This window comes from Chiloscyllium plagiosum, chromosome 20, assembly GCF_004010195.1.
Source record: "Chiloscyllium plagiosum isolate BGI_BamShark_2017 chromosome 20, ASM401019v2, whole genome shotgun sequence".
In the NCBI taxonomy this organism is placed as follows: Eukaryota; Metazoa; Chordata; class Chondrichthyes; order Orectolobiformes; family Hemiscylliidae; genus Chiloscyllium; species Chiloscyllium plagiosum.
This window is the reverse complement of record NC_057729.1, coordinates 16414850-16428675: the sequence shown is the minus strand read 5'-3', so window position 1 is coordinate 16428675 and position 13826 is coordinate 16414850.

Below are 13826 nucleotides of genomic sequence, written 5' to 3'. Positions count from 1 at the left end.
AAAGACATTGCAAAGGAAATTGGTAATAATGGGAAATGAATGTACTGGCAGTCAAATACCTCCATTTGATGAATTGAATCAGTGTACATCATTCACAGACTGGTTTCTCATTTGGAATGGCCTGTTAAACACACATATAGGAAGTTACCTTTCACTTCATTCCTTCCTGTTTTCTAGCTGTGTGCAAGCTCAGTTTTCAAGTTGTCCATTTGCTAGGCTATCATTCGCAAGATGTATCAGGACACCTATTTGACATGCCAGCAGTTTCAAATAAGCCTCAGAACTGAACTTTGCTCAGAAACCAGCTCAGGCCAAGCTCCTTACAAACATATTATTTGTTGCAAACCCAATTTCCCTTCCTAAATGTGAAATATGTCTAAACCATTTACTTGGGAATTATACCTGAAGACAAGGATTAGTTCCAGGTATTTTAACAATTCAGCTTAATAAATTATTATCAATTAAAAAATATAATTAATTTAAATAACAGTCTATTAAATTCAAAGAACTATTAATCAAAAGTATATCTGAAAGAAAATGCAGAATGTGCCTGTATTTGAACTGAATATCATCACACTTCCCTTAAGTAATTATTTGGCATCCAATTAAACATAAGTTACAATAATGAATTGAAATAAGTTGGGACTTGATTCTTGTACTTTTTACTGACTTCTGAATACTTTGCCAAAATTAAGGATCCAATATTAAGCTACATGTTCGGCTAACTAAAATATTTTTCCCAGCTGAGCTGAAGATTCAAAATGGAGGTCTGATCAGCATATCATAACCTCAAGGCAGTACTAAGCTGAGTTAACAACTTTATAGTCTTGCTGTCTCACAGGACAAATATGGTGATGAGATGTCATATTGCAACTTTTCTCCCCCTCTGTACACAAGAACTCTTAAATAATCACGCCATTGGGAAAGATTTTCTCCATGAACCGTAGGCAATATAAATTATAAATCCATCCTTTATAAACAGTTTTATGATCCTGTTGCATGCAAATCCCCCCTTCAAATCTTCATAAATGCTTGCTCTCATCTTCTAAAAAGGTAATATTACAGTTTGAAATGTATTTATTTTAGCATTTTTACTGTGTGAATGACAGCTATAAATAAATGTTCAATTGAACTATCACTTTTTCTGGATATTGTATATTAAAGAAGGCCATCCACAGATATCATACATAAATTTATTTTCTACACAACAAGATAACTGAAAGGAAATTATTAACCACTGTTTTTTTGATTAAAATGAGAAGAGATGCCATGTAAGGAGGATAAGTTCAACTATTCCCAGTTGGCTACCCAGATAAATGGTTATGAATAAATCCTTTGATGCACAAGGGCTGCCATCATAAGAACAGAAAATGCTGGAAGTGCTCAACAGTTTGGGTAGTATTTGTGTAGATAGAAACAGAGATCGCAGTTGGATTTTCACTGAGTTGGGATGACTTGGGAGCCTCTCAAAAATGGCCAGTGTGTCTCAATTCTAGCTCTCTTGCTTTCTGGGCTTTCCAATTTACCAGAGTTTTAAAGGGTGCAGGTTAGTTCAGGTTGTATGCCCTCACCTGAATCTCCTGACTTGGCAAGTTCCATTGCAGATATGGGCATGACCTGCAGAAGTGCAATTTTCATGAAGTTGGGTCAGTTTTATAATCTACATGAGGGAACCTTTTCAAAAGCAAGTTCAAAATGGTCATGCTTCCTGGATATATGTCAAGGATTCATAATAGAGGTTTGATCAGATAACCTCAATCCAAGTACTAAGCTGAGTTAGCAACTTTACAGCATTGCTGTCTCACAGGACACATATGGTAATGAGATGTCTGTTCATTCTGTACACAAGAACTCTTAAATTATCATACCAGTAGGAAAGATTTTCTTCATGCACCCATGGGCAGGTAAATTATAATTCCATTCATTTTAACATTCTTTATGATCCTGTTGTAAATAAATTCCTCTTTCAAATACATGCTTTCACTTTCTAAAAATAAATATTACTACAGTTGGAAATTTACTTACACCATCATTTTGAATAACAGCAATAAGTAACTACACATCAAGCCATGCCTACTTTCCAGTGTATACCCTGGAAACAATCCTCTCTGGTGTTGCATACATAATCATCAAACTATTTACACTTTCCAAAGGTACACATAAGTTGTCATTGGCTATTCAACCAGCTCATTCCTGGATGATGTTCCTTCTCTGGAAATAGCATGCAGTTTATGTTAATGCCCTGAATGAAAACAGAACTGACTGTCCTTACAGCATGAAGGTTGCTCCAAATGCTACCTTGCTGTATGGTAATTTCACTGTTGACCGCAGTACCTTAGAACTGGCTTTGTTGTCACTAGTTGTTTATTTTAACTAGAAGCCACTTCTTGTTTCATTCCTCTGCTACTGCATATCTTTTGCAATGAGCTTGAGTAGAGATTTACATGATAATGATAGGGTGGACTAGAAATTTGCCCGGTAGTTCAAAAATCCAAACCCTAATTTTACAGCTTTCAAATCTGTTGGTTGTTGCAACACTACTGCAGCTCTCATGTTAATCAAGATAAGGATGAAGCTGTTTCACCATCAGAACATGACCTAGGTAGTTGACTGTGGCCACCTGCAATGGCCTTTTTTCTTATTCAGCTTCTGGTTCAAGTGCCAAGCTACTAGCAGTCATATAGATTATGATGGACTAGCAGATCATCTACAGTAGTTTCTACACCAGTGACTGTGCTGTGCTGCCTGCATTAATTTTCTTACAGGCAGTGGAAAAGCCAAATGGCATATGCACTCATCTCTATCTCCTAAATGGCGTCTGGCATGTGGTAAGAATTCTGCTGCGTTGATTCAATTTCACTTGCCTGTATCCATCCATTGCACTGAGAGTAGTAAAAACTTCTGTCTTGGCAAATTTTGGCAAATTTCATCAATTTTATGCACTGGTAGTGAAATGTCTTCAAAGATTTGTTGAGATTCGTTGAAGCCAATCACTAGGTTTTTCACTGACATCATAATGTTAATCCACTCGCGGGAGCCATCACCTTCTTGATTATTCCCGTCTTTACCAGCTCTTGTAACTTATCTTTCAGGCTGCACTAAAGAGCAGATGGAACTCTCCTCAGATGATGTTGAGTTAGTCTCTCACTCTTATTAACTTTGAGATGATATTCACCAGGAAGACATCCAAGGCCTGTGAAAGCATCTTTGTGTTGTTTACAGTTTGTTCAGCAATATATGTCTTAGTGACCTGTAAACATTGGCATGTGTCTTCTGTTCTGTGTAGGATTACCAGTCCATGCTTTCGATTTGTTTCAGTTGCGATGGGAGGATTTTGTGTATTGGCAGCTATCTGGAACTACAGGTATTTCCGTAGACTTGCCATTGCATTGGGCTCTTATGTGTGTTTGTCCTATTGGGATAAGTACTGCTCCATCTGAGTGCCTCAAATTTATGTTTAATGCCTCAATTTTGGATCATACTCTCAGGCCAGAAAACACAGGTTGGCAGAGTTATAATGTCTGAGATTTCACATTCACTGGATGGTCTCCTTTTGCAGTCATCATCCTAATAGTCACAATCCATTTATCTACGTAAGACCTAATGTTATCAACTGAATGGTTGATTGCAATATCTTTGATAGTTGATATCACTGTGCATGATATTCCCTCACTCTGAGTGGAGGATGAAATTAATATTTAAAAATACTTGATTTTGGCTTTATATAGGATGAAAATGAACCGTTTGTTTTATGTTTTCTTTGGAGTGGATTCTCGATTACATTTAAATTCAAAAAATGATCTTGTGGTTAAAAAGGTTGAAGGCCACTGATGTTGATTGATTCAACAGAATTATCATGTGACATCTCTCCCAGTGCCATCTTTAAAGGCTTGTTTTGCTTTTTTCCAGTAAAACCCTTGCAAGTAAAGTGATCCAGCTTTTTGCAGTTACAACTGCTTTACCTTTCCAAAATATATATACTTTTCTTTTTCATTGTGCCCTTCAGTTTTTTGCATCTTAAAGTCTGCCACTGATCTGGCATTTCTGCAAGTATTTCTTTATTCCTTTCCCTTCTGATTTCAAGCACATATTGTTCATATATAATATTTTCACAGATGCATTTTCAAAGCCTTCTAAACATCTCCAATCTGTTAGGTGTGAAATTTCAATCTATGGCACTCTTTTAGGAATGAATAATAGTGCTCCTACTCTTGTTCATTCAGGTTTTCTGTTTACCTTTGCAGCTACATTGTAATTGTAAAAGTTCCACACAGTCCCAGATCATAGTCAATCCCATAGAAGCAAGGACTGGAAAATTCCAAGCTTAAGTTACTCACCCAGTGGTATAATGTTGCAAACTGCCATTTTAAATATTCCATGCTGTTTCGAAAAATAGCTGTCCCTCTTGCAGCTCTGAAAATACACACAATTTCAGCTGCACATGGCTTGATTGGATTGTGCCCTAAACTTCAAAACAAAAGCATTCATGTCAAACGTTACATGACTATGGCAAGCCACAATGCAAAAGCTACAGTGTTCAGATGCATTTCTCCCAACAATAGCTACAGAAATGGTATGATGAAAAGTAGGGCCAAAGGCTAAATATTTTGAGAAGTTACAACTACAATGACTTGAGGGAGTATCTTACTCCAGGGATAGATGTAAAAGAAAATGTTGGTGGGAAGGCTATATGGATGGGAAACAATACAAAGATATTTTAAAAAATAGGTCTTTGTGACAATCAAGATTGTAGCAAGGTCGTGTAATATGACAGGGTTGAGGGGATTGTGATGAATCTGGGTAGAAGGTTTACATGGAAGAGAAAGTTAGTGGGAAAAGAAGGGGGCACAGTCAGTAGAGAGAGAGAGAGAGAGAGAACAAGAAGAATTGAAAGCTAATAGAGGTTTCCACTTCTTATGGAGTGAGAAGAGTTAAATCTCCCCTCTGTTTCTTGATGGTTATTCAGTGGTGCCTGTAATATATTGCAGTTTGCAGTGCAATTATCATGTCAAAGTTCAAGACCATTATGCATTAAAAGTGGAATTTTGCTTGCCAAGAAAGATAATCAGAATTAAATAACAAATTCGAAATACATTTCAGGGATACTTGAATCTGAAACTCCTGGGAGATTCTATTAGTTATCGTGAACTTTCAATATAATAAACAGCTACAAGGGAAGTAATATTATGAAAAATCAACTTCAATAATGCTTGTTAAAAGAAATTAACCGATTATTCTTCAGCACTGTAAAATCTGGCAGATACTTTAAACATTGCATCTTACAGTTTATCTCTTGTGACTGAGATTTGTTTGAAAGGTATTGGTGCTCTGCTTTCTTCTAAGATGGAGCAACACAGCATGGTAGCCAGAACATGGATAATCTCATTGGTGAATTTCCAAAACGAAGGAATTTAGATTTTGAGAAATGGAACTCTGTATTTGATAAGTATACTTCACAACATTAAGAGTTGTTCATAGTCAGTCTATGGAAATTTAATATTTCTCTGAGAAGCCACTAGTAAGTTTAAATAGAGAAAACTGTCGGAATGTTTCCCTTAAAGAAGATATTAAATGGTCCATTAATCATGACCTAGTCAAAGTGGAAGAGCTGAAATGATGATGAGAAACAAGGAGTTAATGGTGGCTCAGTGGTTAACACTGCTGCCTCACAGCACCAGGATCGCATGTTCGATTCCAGCCTCGGGTGACTGTGTGGAGTTTGCACATTCTCCCTGTGTCTGGATGCTCCAGTTTCCTCCCACAGTCCAAAGATGTATTGGCCATGCTAAATTGCCATAGTGTTAGGTGCATTAGTTGGAGGGAAATGGGTCTGGGTGGGTTACTGTTCAGAGGGTCAGTGTACTGGTTTGGCCAAAGGGCCTGTAGGGAATCTAATCTAATCTAAAGATTCAATGAGACCATTTCATAGTCACAGAGCATTCAATATGCAATTACCTGATTAAGGTGAACAGAAACAACATGGAAATTTTCCACAGTATGCCGATTGCTATGATTGGACTGTGCAGTCTAACACTGGGTGTTCTTTTCACTGACTTCACGCTTAGCAGTGGGCCAGGTTTATACATGAATTGAAGTTAGCCCCTTACAAAGGAACACTGCTACTTTTCAAAATGAAAGTGAATCCTGCTTTCAACTAGTCTTCAGAAGCGTTTCTCACAAGGAATAAAGAGAACTAGTGAAGCATCAGGCCAGAGAGAAGCCTTCTCGGTATTCTGGATGATTTGTCCAGGAGGTGGGAAGAAGGAGAGACACAATGTTTCAACAGGGGTCCATGATGATCTCACAACAAAGCAAATAGGAATCTTGCCCTGAGGATTAGACAGCAGTGCTGCAAAATATCTTATACAAATGGCCAACATAAGAGAATACCTTTTCTGAAATGTATCTACTACCGAATGGACCACAGTTTTATATGTGCTGACTGCACTATATTACTTGGATATCAGCAATTTCTAGTACTCAACATGTCTGACATTCATAGTCCCCATCTTACGGCAAAATGGGTGATGTTTATCATCGTGATGTGTGTGTGGTTTATTACAGTGATGTGAGTGGGGTTTATCACGGTGATATGAGAGGGGTTTATCACAGTGATGTGAGTGATGTTTATCACAGTGACGTGTGTGTGGTTTATCATAGTGGTGTGAGTGGGTTTTATCATGGTGGTGTGTGAGTGGTTTATGATGGTGATGTGTGTGGTTTATCATGGTTACGTGAGTGGGGTTTATCACGGTGATGTGAGTGAGGTTTATCACGGTGATGTGTGCGTGATTTATCATGGTGATTTTTGTGTGTGGTTTAACACGGTGATGTGGGTGTATTTTATTACAATGATGTGTGTGTGTGGTTTATCACGATGATGTGTGTGTGGATTATCACGGTGATGTGTATGAGGTTTATTGCAGTGGTGTGTGTGGTTTATCACAATGATGTGTGTGGGGTTTATCACGATAATGTGTGTGGGGTTTATCACAGTGATACGTGTGAGGTTTATTTCAGTGATATGTGTGTGGTTTATCACAATGACATGTGTGTGTGTTTTATCACAGTGATGTGTGTGGTTTATCACGGTGATGTGAGTGGGATTTATCACGGTGATGTGAGTGGGGTTTATCATGATGATGTGAGTGGTGTTTATCATGGTGATGTGTGTGTTTTTCATTACAGTGGTATGTGTGTGGTTTATTACAGTGATGTGGGTGTGGTTTATCAGGGTGATATGTGTGTGCGGGGTTTATCATAGTGGTTAGCACTACTGCCTCACAGGGCCAGGGATCTGGGTTTGATTCCAGTCTCAGGCAACTGTCTGTGTGAAGTTTACACATTTTATACATGTCCGTGTGGTTTTCTCTGGGTGCTCCGGTTTCCTCCCACAATCCAAAGATGTGCAGGTCAGGTGAATTGGGATTGTTAAATTGCCCATAGTCTTCTGGGATGTGTAGGTTAGGTGCGCTAGTCAGGGATACTTGTAGATCAATAGGGTAGGGGAATGGGTCTGAGTGGGTTACCCTTCGGAGGGTTGGTATGGACTTGTTGGGCTATGTGACCTGTTTCCACACTGAAGCGCTTCTATGAAATGATCTATGAAATTCTAAATCTGGGTGTGGTTTATCACAGTGGTATGTGTGTGTAGTTTATCACATTGATGTGAGTTGAGTTTATCACCGTGAAGGGTTTATCATGGTGATGTGTGTGTGGTTTATCATGGTGATGTGTATGGTTTAATACGGTGATGTGTGTGTGGTTTATCATGGTGATGTGTGTGTGGTTTATTACAGTGAGGTGTGTGTGGTTTATCACAAAGATCTGGGTGTGTTTTATCACAGTGATGCATGGGGTTATCTCAGTGATGTGTGTATCTCAGAGATTGGGGTGTGGTTTATCACAGTGATGTTGGTATGGTTTATCAAGGTGATATGAGAAGGGTTTATCAAGGTGATATGAGAAGGGTTTATCATGGTGATGTGTGTGGATTGTCATGGTGATGTTAGTGGGGTTTATCACTGTGATATGTGTGTGCAGTTTATCACGTTGATGTTATCATGGTGATGTGTGGGGTTTATCATGGTGATGTGTGTGTGGTTTATGATGGTGATGTATGTGCGGTTAACCACAGTGTTGTGTGTGGGTTTTATCATGGTAATGTATGGGGTTTATAAAGCTGATGTGTGGGGTTTATTGTGGTAATCTGAATGTTGTTTACCACAGTGATGTGGGTGGAATTATCATGGTGATGTGTGTAGTGTTTATCACGGTGAGGTGGGTGGGGTTCATCATGGTGATCTGTGGGGTTTATCATCATGATGTGTGGAGTTTATTAACATGATGTATGTGTGGTTTATCACAGAGACCTGGGTGTGTTATAGCACAGTGATGTGTGGGGTTTATCACAGTGAAGTGTGTGTGTGGTTTATCACAGTGATGTTTGTGTGGTATATTACAGAGGTCTGGGTGTGTTATAGCAGAGTGATGTGTGTGGTTTATCACGGTGATGTGAGTGGGGTTTATCATGGTGATGTGTGGGATTATTGACGGTAATGTGTGCATGGGTTACCACAATGATGTGTGTGTGGTTTATCACAATTATGCTTGTGTGGTTTATCACAGAGATCTGGGTGTGTATTATCACAGTGGGGTGTGTGTGGTTTATCACAGTGATGTAAGTGTGGTTTGTCACAGTGAGCTGCATGGAGTTTATCATAATGATGTGCAGGATTTTTTACAGTGATGTGGAGGGTTTATCATAGTGATGTGTGGGATTTTTGATGGTGATGTGCATGTGGTTTACTACAGTGATGTGAGTGAGGTTTATCATGGTGATCTGTATGAGGTTTATCAGGCTGATGTGAGCATAGTTGATCACAGTGAGGTGTGCGGGGCTTTCACGACAATGTGAGTGGGATTTATCACGATGATGTGTGTTAAGGGTCTATCACAGTGATATGCGTGGGGTTTACCACAATGATATGTGTGGGGTTTATCACGGTGCAGTGCATGTGGTTTATCAGAGTGAGGTGTGTGGAGTTTATCACGGTGATGTGTGTAGGATTTATCACGGTGTGTGGTTTATCACGGTGATGTGAGTGTGGTTTATTAGAGTGAGCTGTGTGGGATTTATCACGTTGATGTGGGTGGGGTTTATCACAAAAATGTGTGTGTGGGTTATTACAGAGATTTGGGTGTGTTTTATCACAGTGATATGTGAGGGGTTTATCACAATGCAGTGTGTGGGATTTTTCACAGTGATGTTTTTTATTAGATTAGATTATTTACAGCGTGGAAACAGGCCCTTCGGCCCAACAAGTCCACACCGATCCTCACAGAGCAACCCACCCAGACCCATTCCCCTACACCTAACACTAAGGGCAATTTAGCATGGCCAATTCACCTAACCTGCACATTTTTTGGACTGTGGGAGGAAACCGGAGCACACCCACGCAGACTCGGGAAGAATATGCAAACTCCACACAGGCAGATGCCTAAGGTGGGAATTGAACCTGGGTCTCTAGCGCTGTGAGGCAGCAGTGCTAACCACTGTGCCACTGTGCCGCCCATGTGCAGAGTTTATCATGATGATGTGTGAGATTTTTCAGAGTGATGTGTAGGGTTTATCATGGCAATGTGTGGGATTTTTGATGGTGATGTGGGTGAGGTTTATCATGGCAATGTGTATGAGGTTAATCACAGTGATGTGAATGTGGTTTATCACAGTGAGGTGTGCAGGGTTTTCATGGCGATGTGAGTGGGGTTTATCACGGTGATGTGTGTGAGGTCTGTCACAGTGAGGTGTGTGGGGTTTTCATGGTGATGTGTGTGTAGTTTATCACGGGCGATGTATGGCATTTTATCACAATGATGTGTGTGGGGGTTTATCACAGTGGTGTGTGCATGGGGTTTATCACAAATATGTGTGTGTAGTTTATCACAAAGATCTGGGTATGTTTCATAACAATGAGGTGTGTGTGGTTTATCACGGTGATGTGAGTGTGGTTTATTAGAGTGAGGTGTGTGGGATTTATCACGTTGATGTGGATGGGGTTTATCACAAAAATGTGTGTGTGGTTTATCATGGTGATGTGTGTGGGGTTTATCACGGTGATGTGTGGGGTTTATCAGAGTGATGTGTGTGGGGTTTATCATGATGATGTGTGTGGGGTTTATCACAGTGATATGTGTGGGGTTTATCACAATGAAGTGTGTGATGTTTTTCACAATGATGTGTGTGGAGTTTATCATAGTGATATGTGTGGGGTTTATCATGGTGATAATTGTGGGGTTTATCACAGTGATGTGTTTGGGGTTTTATCATGGTGCTGTGCATGGAGTTTATCACAGTGATGTGTGTGGAGTTTATCACAGAGATCCGGGTGTGGGGTCTATCACAGTCATGTGTGTTGGGTTTATCACAATGATGTGTGTGTGTGTTTTATCACAGTGATGTGTTGGGTTTATTTTGGTGATGTGTGTGATTTATCACAGTGATGTGTGGGGCTTAACACGGTGATGTGAGTGTGGTTTATCACAGTTAGGTGTGTGGGGTTTATCATGGTGATCTGAGTGTGGTGTATCACAGTGATGTGTGTGGGGTTTATCACAGTGATGTGTGTGTGGCTTATCACAGAGATCTGTGTTTGTTTTGCACAGTGATGTGTGTGGTTTATCATGGTAATGTGTATGTGGTTTTTCACAGTGAGGTGTGTAGGATTTGTCACGGAGCTATGTGTGGGTTTTATCACGGTGATGTGAGTGTGGTTTATCACAGTGATGTATGTGGTGTTTACCACAGTGATATGTGTGGGGTTGATCACAATGAGGTGTGTGGTGTTTTTCACAATGATGTGTGTGAGGTTTATCACAGTGATGTGAGTGTGGGTTATCATAGTGATGTGTGTGTGTGTGTCCTCACAGTGATATGTGTGGAGTTTACCATAGTGATGTGTGTTTTTCACAATGATTTACCATAGTGATGGTGTTTTTCACAATGATGTGTGTGGGATTTATCACATTGATATGGGTGGGGTTTATCACAATGAGGTGTGTAGTGTTTTTCACAATGATGTGTGTGTGGTTTACCACAGTGACATATGTGGGGTTTATCCCAGTGATATGTGTGGGGTTTATCACAATGATGTGTATGTGTGGTTTATTACAGAGATCTGGTGTGTTTTATCATTGTGATGTGTGTAGGGTTTATCACGGTGATATGTGTGGGATTTTTCACAGTGATGTGTATGGGGTTTATCAAAATGAGATGTGTAGTGTTTTTCACAATGATGTGTGTGGCGTTTGTCACAGTGATATGTGTGGATTTTATCACGGTGATGTGTGGGAGGTGTATCAAAGTGATGTGATAGTGGTTTATCATGGTGATGTGTGTGGGGTTTATCACAGTGAGGTGTGTGGTGTTTTTCACAATGATGTGTGTGGGGTTTATCACAGTGATGTATGTGGGGTTTATAGCAATGATGTATGTGCGGTTTATCACAATGGTGTGTGTGTGTTTTATCACAGAGATCTGTGTGTGTTTTATCGCAGTGATGTGTGGGGTTTATCACAGTGATGTGTGTGATGTATCACAGTGATGTGTGGGGCTTATCACGGTGAGGTGTGTGGGGTTTATCACGGTGAGGTGAGTGTGGTTTATCACAGTGAGGTGTGTACAGATTGTTACAGTGATGTGAGTGTGGTTTATCACAGTGATGTGTGTGGGGCTTTTTCATGGTGATGTGTGTGTGGTTTATCACAGAGATCTGGGTTTGTTTAGCACAGTGACGTGTGTGGTTTATCATGATTATGTGTATGTGGTTTATCACAGCGACGTGTGTGGGATTTGTCACGGTGATACGTATGGGTCTTATCATGGTGTTTTGAGTGTGGTTTATCACAGTGAGATATGTGGGGTTTATTATGGTGGTGCGGGTGGGATTTTTCACGGCGATGTGTGGAAGTTGTATCACAGTGATGCGAGCGTGGTTTATCTTGATGATCTGTGTGGGGTTTATCACAGTGATGTGTGTGGAGTTTACCACAGTGATATGTGTGGGGTATATCACAGTGATGTGTGTGTGGTTTATCACAGTGATGTGTGTGTCGTTTATCACAGTGATGTGTGTGGGTTTTATCTCAGAGATCTGCGTGTGTTTTATCATAGTGATGTGTGTGGTTTATCACGGTGGTGTGAGTGAAGTGTATCATGGCAATGTGCATATGGTTTAACACAATGATGTGTGTGGGGGATTATCACAGTGATATGTGTGGGGTTTACCACAATGAGGTATGTGGTGTTTTTCACAATGATTTGTGTGGGGTTTATCACGGTGATATATGCGGAGTTTATCACTGTGATATGTGTGAGGTTTATCACAGTGATGCGGGGGAGCTTACCACAATGATATGTGTGGTGTTTATTATGGCAATGTCAGGTGTTCATCACAGTGATGTGGGTGGTGTTTATCAGGGCAATGTGAGAGGGGTTTTTCACTGTGATGTGTGTGGAGTTTATTAAAATGAGGTGTGTGGAGTTTTTCACAATGATGTTTGTGGGGTTTATCACAGTGATGTGTGTGGGGTTTATCACAGTGAGGTGCATGGGGGTTATCACAGTAACATGTGTGGGGTTTATCACAATGATGTGTTTGGGGTTTATCACAGTGATCTGTGTGGGGTGTATCACAGTGATGTGTGTCGGTTTATCACAATGATGTGTGTATGTGTGGTTCATCACAGAGATCTGCATGTGTTTTAGCATGGTGATTTGTGTGATTTATCACAGTGATGTGTGTGGTGCTTATCACGTGATGTGAGTGTGGGTTATCATAGTGATATGTGTGGGGTTAATCACAGAGATCGGAATGTGTTTTATCATGGTGATGTGTGTGGTTTATCACAGTGATGTGTGTGGTGCTTATCACAGTGATGTGAGTGTGGGTTATCACAGAGATCTGGTGTGTTTTATCACGGTGATGTGTGGGGTTTATCATGGTGATGTGAATGCGGTTTATCACAGTGACGTGTTTGGGGTTTATCACAGTGATATGAGTGGGGTTTATCACAATGATGTGTGTAGTGTTTTTCACAATGATGTCTGTGTGGTTTATCACAATGATGTGTGGGGTTTATCACGGTGATGTGTGTGGGGTTTATCACAGTGAGGTGAGTGGGGCTTATCACCGTGGTGTGTGTGGGGTTTAACACGGTGATGTGTGGGATTTATCACAGTGATGCGTGTGTGGTTTATTACACTGATACGTGTGGGGTTTATCATGGAGATATGAGTGGAGTGTATCATGGCAGTGTTTGTTTGGTTTAACATGGTGATGTGAGTGGGGTTTATCAGGGTGATGTGGGTGGGGTTTATCCCAGTGATGTGTGTGGCGTTTATCACGGTGATGTGAGTGGAGTGTATTATGGCAATGTGTGTTTAGTTTATCACGGTGATGTGAGTGGGATTTATCATGGTGATGTGAATGGGGTTTATCACGGTAATGTGAATGTAGTTTATCACGGTGATGTGAGTGGAATTTATCATGGTGGTGTGAATGGGGTTTATCACGGTGATGTGAGAGGGGTTTATCACGGTGATGTGGGTGGGGTTTGTCATTGTGCTGTGAGTGGGGTTTATCACAGTGATGTTGGTGGGATTTATCACAGTGATGTGAGTAGGGTTTATCACAGTGATATGTGTGGAGTGTATCAAGTTGATGTGAGTGGGGTTTATCATGGTGATGTGAGTGTGGTTTATCCCAGTGATGTGTGTGGGGTTTATCGGTGATGTGTGTGTGTGGTTTATCACAGTGATGTGTGTG